Source organism: Physella acuta, unplaced genomic scaffold (genome assembly GCF_028476545.2).
Source record: "Physella acuta isolate Inbredline_101_S28 unplaced genomic scaffold, ASM2847654v3 ptg000053l, whole genome shotgun sequence".
In the NCBI taxonomy this organism is placed as follows: domain Eukaryota; kingdom Metazoa; phylum Mollusca; class Gastropoda; family Physidae; genus Physella; species Physella acuta.
This window is the reverse complement of record NW_026731573.1, coordinates 313,605-321,111: the sequence shown is the minus strand read 5'-3', so window position 1 is coordinate 321,111 and position 7,507 is coordinate 313,605.

The window sequence follows — 7,507 nt, the reverse complement described above, 5'->3', positions numbered from 1 at the left end:
AAATTTGGGAATTATTGTAAATTTGAAAAACTCTGCAGTGTGGTTGCATCTGATTGTGAGATTAAAATTAAAATTTTGAACGAAGCGATTTCTGGGCATCTTGAATCTCTTGAAAACGAACTGCAGCGTTATTTATCTGACCTGAAAAAAAGAAAAATCTGCATTGACGCATTACCCGCTCTTCTTCCCTTTATGTTGCCCAGCATTCCCGATGAATTACAAGATGAATTCTTTGATTTGCAGAATTTCGCGTGTTGAAAAATGGTATACACAATTTTGGTGGAGTATTCACCATTCATACCCAAACAAAAAATTGATTGACTTTTAGAAAAGAGTTTTAGCCCTTTTGACCATTATTTCGAGTTTTAGAATATATTTTCAACACTATTCTCCGATTAAAAACAAAAGTAAGAAATAAATTGAATGTTGATAATGACAGGTTGGCGTTAAAAACTTCACCTCGAATGTTTAGTAAATAGCGTGCAATTTTACTCATCTTATTAAAATGGATATTAAGAGTAATTCATATTGAAAATCAACTAGAAATCGTATTTTTAGTGCTTATTAATTTCCATACTAATTTCGGCTTTTTAATTCTATGGGGGCGTCGCGGGTCTCTTACTTTTTATAAAAGGGGGTCGCCACTGCTTTAGAGCATGCAGCAAACCTCCTGTCAGAATACCCTGAATCTCAAGATAGTCTTTCTAACAGATGCAAAATCTGTCCTGCAGTCGCTAAAAATCTAGAATCCAGTGGATCCCGGGCCACTGCCAGATACAAGGAAGTGAGATCGCGGACCGGCTGGCAAAAATCGGGGTAAAGAAAAAGAAAAACCAGAAACATTTTGTGACCTACCATTTAAACATTTCTAATCTAAAGCTAGTAGTGAATTGACAATAATAAAATTTATTGCACTAGCTTGTGGAAATATAATCCGAATAATAATGTTTTAATTGATATAGTTTATTTTTAAACAAATCAGTTTGTCGAAAATGATGTTTTTCGCTTAAAAGAGATGCTCTGGTCTGGCTAGGGACGAACGGCCAAAGTCCGAATTAGATGATCATGATCAGATTTTGGGTTTTTTTTATTTACCGTAACGATCATGAAATAAGGCTTTAATTGATTATTAATTAAAGTAAATAACAGAAATATTCAAATTATTTTACAAGTTGAACTTTTATGGCATTTAGAATTACATCTTGCAGTGATTTGCTGTGCACTTGGATGTGCAATTGCAGTGTAGCCTTGGTTCGTATTTAATTTTTTTTTAGTGCCAACGGACGAGCATACATTTGTTTCAGATGGCGTGACGTCACTTTTTTTCGTTATAAAGAGAGCAATGATAGAAAAAGAGTTTTAGCCCTTTTGACCATTATTTCGAGTTTTAGAAAACGGTTTTAATAAATTGTAATAGGAATTGATCAAAATACTATGCAATTATTTGGGGGGGGGGGGGGGGATTGCTTGCTGAAGTGTGACGTCATTTTAGGGGTGGTTTAGGTGGGGTTTTTTCACGAACGAAATAAATAGGTCGAGATCACGTGATTTTTGTAGGTGTGGAAAAAAGTGTATGTGTGTAGGCTCTGCTTGTGGTGCGTGTCAATTCAATCAAGCCAAATAGGCCTACACGTGTCACGCTAAATCTGTGTGAGGCTTTTCGGTTGAAAGTTAGATCTAATAATAGCCTCATATATTCTGCTTAAAAAATCAATCGACTATTAATCATGGATAGAAATAAAATGTCCCAATGTACTTTTTATGCCTACGTGCTGGCATATTCTAAAAAGATTTGCCAAAAGAAGTCGTTTAAAAGTGGAGTAAACTAAAAAGTGATGTTGATATCTTTTAAAAGCGGAGGTCTGGCTGCGGGAGCTAAAAGCAATTGCTGCCGCTAAAAAAAGGGCTCACTTTTCAAGTTTTGGGTCAAACAAACATCTGTATCTACACCCACAAATAAGAAAACATCCTGTGATTTGGCAAAAGAAATACCTAATAAGTCACTAGTCAAATGAAAAAGTGAACGATGCCCATGACGTCAGTGATTTCAAACAAACATCTAATCACGCTACAGTCCAGATCTACTTGGCTTGTATGAGCGACAAACTCGCGGAAAGTTAACGCATGAACAGACCATGGAACTTAAAAGAAACAGAGAAAAAAAATGATTTGGATCAGCATCACACGAGAGGAGACAGAATAAAGTCTACAAGATTATTAAAACATTAGATCAGCTAACTGATCAGTTAAAACAAGATGGATTTCTATTTAGTTTAAGTGGCCTGTACCTTCGACTGTTGCCGAAACTTACTTTTTCTCTTGCAGGGCAACAACATGTATCGACAGTCCCAGTAAAACTCGATAAGAGCGCAAAACGATTGCCATGCTAATCGCATTAATCGCTTATTTACTGCGGCAATAATACATCACCTAGATGTATGATGACAAGGCCAGCGTTCAGCTTGGGTTGACAGCAGCTAAAAAAGAGTCCATTGCTCATGCACATGGAATACAGGGTGAACTAGCCTGACCATGACTGGGTTGTGGCTGCAGGATATAAGCTGATCCTTTCAGTTTATGCCGGGATAAAAATTCAGCCCAACACCTTGGATACTCCGGCCCAACATTACTATCAATCAAATCAGGTAAACATTCCTCACTTAGTCATGGAATTTTGAAAAATTACACACTTCATGAATTTGATGATTTCACAAAGAGTGGTGTGGATCAAATTGTTAAACCAATGTGTGTTGACGGTTGATGGAGGCCCAGATATCAAAAGGTTATTAAGTTGTTTTGCACACCGTTTTGTATTTCTGTCACCGAAAATTAAATGTTGTCTTAGCAAATCATCTTTCTTAGGAGCTTAATAAGATCCAAAAAAATTGCCTTCATTTAATGTAGCTTTTCCTAAACCTTGGGCTTCACGATGGCCTCAAAACGCCAATCTAAACGCCAATCCCTGTTTTCCCAAATAGGGAACTGCATACTTTTATCTAGTATTACTGTTTTTTCTATTTCCTTTTTTTCCTGATGTTAAAAAGTCACATATAAAGTCTTTATACAAAAGTCGGAATTTCATAATTTTTCAGTTTTTATGTTTTCTTAATTTTGTCAGGACCTTTTACAAAGTTCTTACAGCCCAATTTCGGATCATCCCAAGTGTCTGGCTTGTGTTTAAAAAGCTCACAAGTGTATTATTTCCCGACAACATTTCGTATGGGTTTTTCCTTGTACCAAATGGCACAAGTGCCAATCAGTTAAACTTTTGGGAAAATCCTTAAGTATGTTTGAGGCCTGGTTGACAAGGACCCAACTCAAGAAAAGCACGTAGGCCTGCTAGATCCGGTGTTACGGGTGTTTCACAAAAAAAATATCAGAAAGATTTTCCAGATTTGTATCAATTATAACTATAGCATTAAGTTTTTCAAAGGTCACGCCAGCCCGCGTCTTCCGTGAACAAGTTGTTGATAGTGCTCGGCCATGAAAGCTTTATTTTTTGTAAAGCTGATTGGCTGAATCGGTTACACGTCTGACTTGATGCATGGAGGGCGAGGCGATTTGGTGCCGTGTGGTGGAATGGTAGGTTCGGATCCCGTATGGGTTCTGACTGTTCTATCTTTACCTGGACTATATTCTGTACCTGTCTACCCTTGGCGTTGAAATATCACTTTGTTTACATTGCTATTTAAGTTTTACTGGCAACTTTTCTGTCAATGTGTTCTAAATGGGTGTCTTCTAAAATGTCTATAGACAATGCCTTAATGTCTCGACGACTTGATTCTGCATATGAGATGATGTGGTTGGGTGTATATTTTGTACTTGGGTATCTTGAAACACATTTTAAAAGAACCTCTGGTTGTAAAATGTGAAGTTTTAAAGAAATAGAAATTCACCGAGATCAACTTTTCAAGCTGTTTTTAGCGAACATTTGCGCAAAATTTCTCACGTAGTTTTTGAATTATAGTCATTTTACTGGTACTATTTTGTCAAAAAGTAACAATTTGAGAAAAACGCGTAATTGTGAAAAAATATACTAAATTTGAAAAAAAAAACAACGAGAAGAAGCGAAAACTTCAATAAAAGTCATTTTTAAAACCTCCAAGTTATCCCCCAATGCGGATCATCTCACAACGTTGAGCCTCTCTCCAATTATGTGGATAAGAATAAAACCCTTTGGTGGTTTCTCAATTGACACTGTCGTTGAGAATAAAACCTACTCTCCACAATTAGGACAGCATAAACTATAGGTGAACTGAAGACAAGATTCCAGTCATTTTGTTTTGACGAGAGCTAGTCCAGATCTAGATCTACTTGATCAACGATTTACACTTAGAGAGAAAAAGTATGCCTAGTGCCTCGTAAGTAAATGATAGATCTAGATCTAGATAGACCTAGATCTAGAATCTAATTTTTCAGTAGCACTAGATATAGATCTAGATATCTATTATTAGTAAATAAGTAGGCCTAAAGATCGTAAACAAGATAAAATATTTTTGAATTGGCCTAGCTAAAGTACCTAGATTTAGATCTATCTAGAGCTAGATTCTTGTCATTCTGGATCTAATAAATAAATACGGTTGAGATAGAAAGGTAATTATTTCCGTGGCATATCTGTCCTTGTGGATCTATTCAAATTTAAATCTCTTCTATTTCATATTGTTTGTAGATCTATATCTACAAGCTTAGGTATAAAATTAATAAAGCTACACATTATTCTTAAACTTAAAGGAACATGGCTAAAATTCATTGAGCATTGTTGCATTTACGACTTAAGGCCTAAATAAAATTATTACGTTAGCTTAAGACCTAACTTTTGTGACAGTTTCACTTTTATTTTTTGCCATGGCTTTATTTAAGTCACTTTCATGTGCTGGTAGCTTAAAATAAAACTTGTTTAGGAAGTTTATTTCTTTCTCCCTTTCATAATGTTGCAAATATGAGTAAGACGCGTATTATTAAAATTAAATTTTTGGGGTATTTCTTTTCCATGAACTGTGAAAGCCACAGAATATGGTATCTCAAATTTTGCTTGTAACTCAAAGCGAAATGTTAATCGCTCAACTGCTCGTATTTAAAAAATCTCGTATGGATAGGCACAATGTTGACATACCACTGGATCTACTATGTATTGAAAGAAAACAAAATAATTATAGAATAACAGGCCTATAATATAGGTGTAGTTTCACCCCTGTGCAGGATGCCCAATCGTATTCTGCTCCCGGGCGACTAACGACTACACTTTTTTCATATTGTCATTAATATTTAAATGCAGTAGACAAAAGTTTCCCTACTGTAGGGCGCTCTTTAAAACTCATAGTGTTCGTCTGGAAGCCAGGGGCGCACCGGGTCAAACGACTGCTTGGGCCCAGGGGACTCCTTAGGTACAGGTTGAAAATAAGTAGTTTCATTACCCCTTGTGCACATGGTTCTCTGGGCTCTAACCTGCACAAACGGGGCGCTACCATCCGATAATTAATTTTGGGAAATTATTGAATACACTCTTGGGTATTTTCGACAGTTAAGCTGCACCCCCTAGGTTGTCTTTTCATCGGGGCCCCACTAATTGTAGTCGCGCACATGAATAAATAGTAAAACTGCACTATGTGTGGCATCCGGCGCCTACACTCTTTTTAAAGAGCGCCATTCACTAGGAATACGTAATAGTGAAGTAGAACACACTTCGACGACCGCCCGGGTGTCCGGGACGTAGTGGGGCGCTCTCGGGAGCCCAGGTTATAGTACCGCAGGGGCATCGCGGACGGCCCTTGGCACGGTTTTGTCATCGAATGTCGTGTGCCACAGTCAATATTGTAGAGTGCTCTTTAACACAACCTTATTGCTCATAGGATATCCCAGGGCGCCAAATCGCATTCTGCCGGGGCGCCGGCAAACGTGCCTAATTCCATATAGTCAACGATTATTGTTGCCCATCGTGTCTTTAGTGTATAGCTTTAAAAAAACGAAACTAGGCGCCGTGGTGTTCACAGGGTAGCACGGGGCGCTTCGGGTTACGCAAAATCCGGGGCACCGGAGGCTGCGCATGTTTTTACCGCTGAGTATATTAAGGCCCCTTCCCCGCCATGCAGTACGCTCAAGTTCTAGTATCGCTGCGCTGGAATTATGGGCACCAGGCCGTGTATTAACAAAAATCGCACCCTCCGGGAATCGCTCGGGAGTATTTTCATTAACTCTCCAAAGTTTAACGGCACTCAGATGAACGATGTCAAACAGCATCCGTTTTTTTTTTTAAACCCTGTAGAGAAAAATTGCACCCTCCAGGAGCGCCGCCCTTGTAAAATAAAATAAAAAAAATGTTTTGCTAAAACCTCCCCTGAAGTTTTATGGCGAGCGGATGAACGGAATTTAACCGCAACCTACTTTTACTTATATACCCTATATAGAGAAGAATCGAATCGCGCCATGCAGGGGCACCGTCCTCGTGAAGTATCTCCAGTGGTATTCTTAAGTTGCATGGCGATAGGACTAAAGGTGTAGTACTGCATAAAGGACAAAAACCCACAAACAAACAAGCAAAATTTCATATATATAAAAAGAGAGAAATGTACATAATTCTACATATGCATAGTACATAAATAAATAAATAAATAAATATATATATATATATATATATATATATATATATATATATATATATATATATATATATATATATATATAAACATAAAGTGATATTTCAACGCCAAGGGTAGACAAAGGTACAGAATATAGTCCAAGTAAAGACATGCTATGATAGTGGTCTGCCAAGAAAGCTCTATTTTTGTAGAGCTGATTGGCAGAAGTGGTTACACGTCTGACTTGAGGCATGGAATGCGAGGCGATTTGGTGCCGTGTTGAATGGTAGGTTCGGAACCCGTCGGGTCTGTCTGTTCTGACTTTACTTGGACTATATTCTGTACCTTTGTCTACCCTTGGCGTTGAAATATCACTTTGTTTATATTGCTATTTTAGTTACAACGCCTGCTTCCATGTTTTATATATATATATATATATATATATATATATATATATATATATATAGCTGCATTTGGTCAATTTGTGCACATAATCCACATAATTAATTCATGTGGAAAAAGCATCGTTATCATTGTAAATTATTAGATTTTGTTATCAGCTCCTCTCCGGTCGTCACTTGGCAAATCTGTTATCCAAATACTTAACAAGCATGCATTCACCTGTAAATTTTGCAGTTTGTGTCATCTTCACTCACCCTCACCACCCCTTGGGTGATAGTTTTTAGACGTGCACAGTTAATAGTAGATTTTTATCTGCAGTCAGTTATTAGTACAGCTAACTCTTATTAGTCATTTACTGAACTGGCAAAATGCATACTTCTTCTATATATTTTGCAATTTTTCGCCATGGTGTCACACCCGAAATTTTGCCACCTTGCGCAGTCCGCAGCCCCAACTTGTGACGCCTCTGGGTAGGGTTACTTCTTGAGTACAGTAGTGATGTTAAAAAGAGATCAGAGACAAAGTTTAGG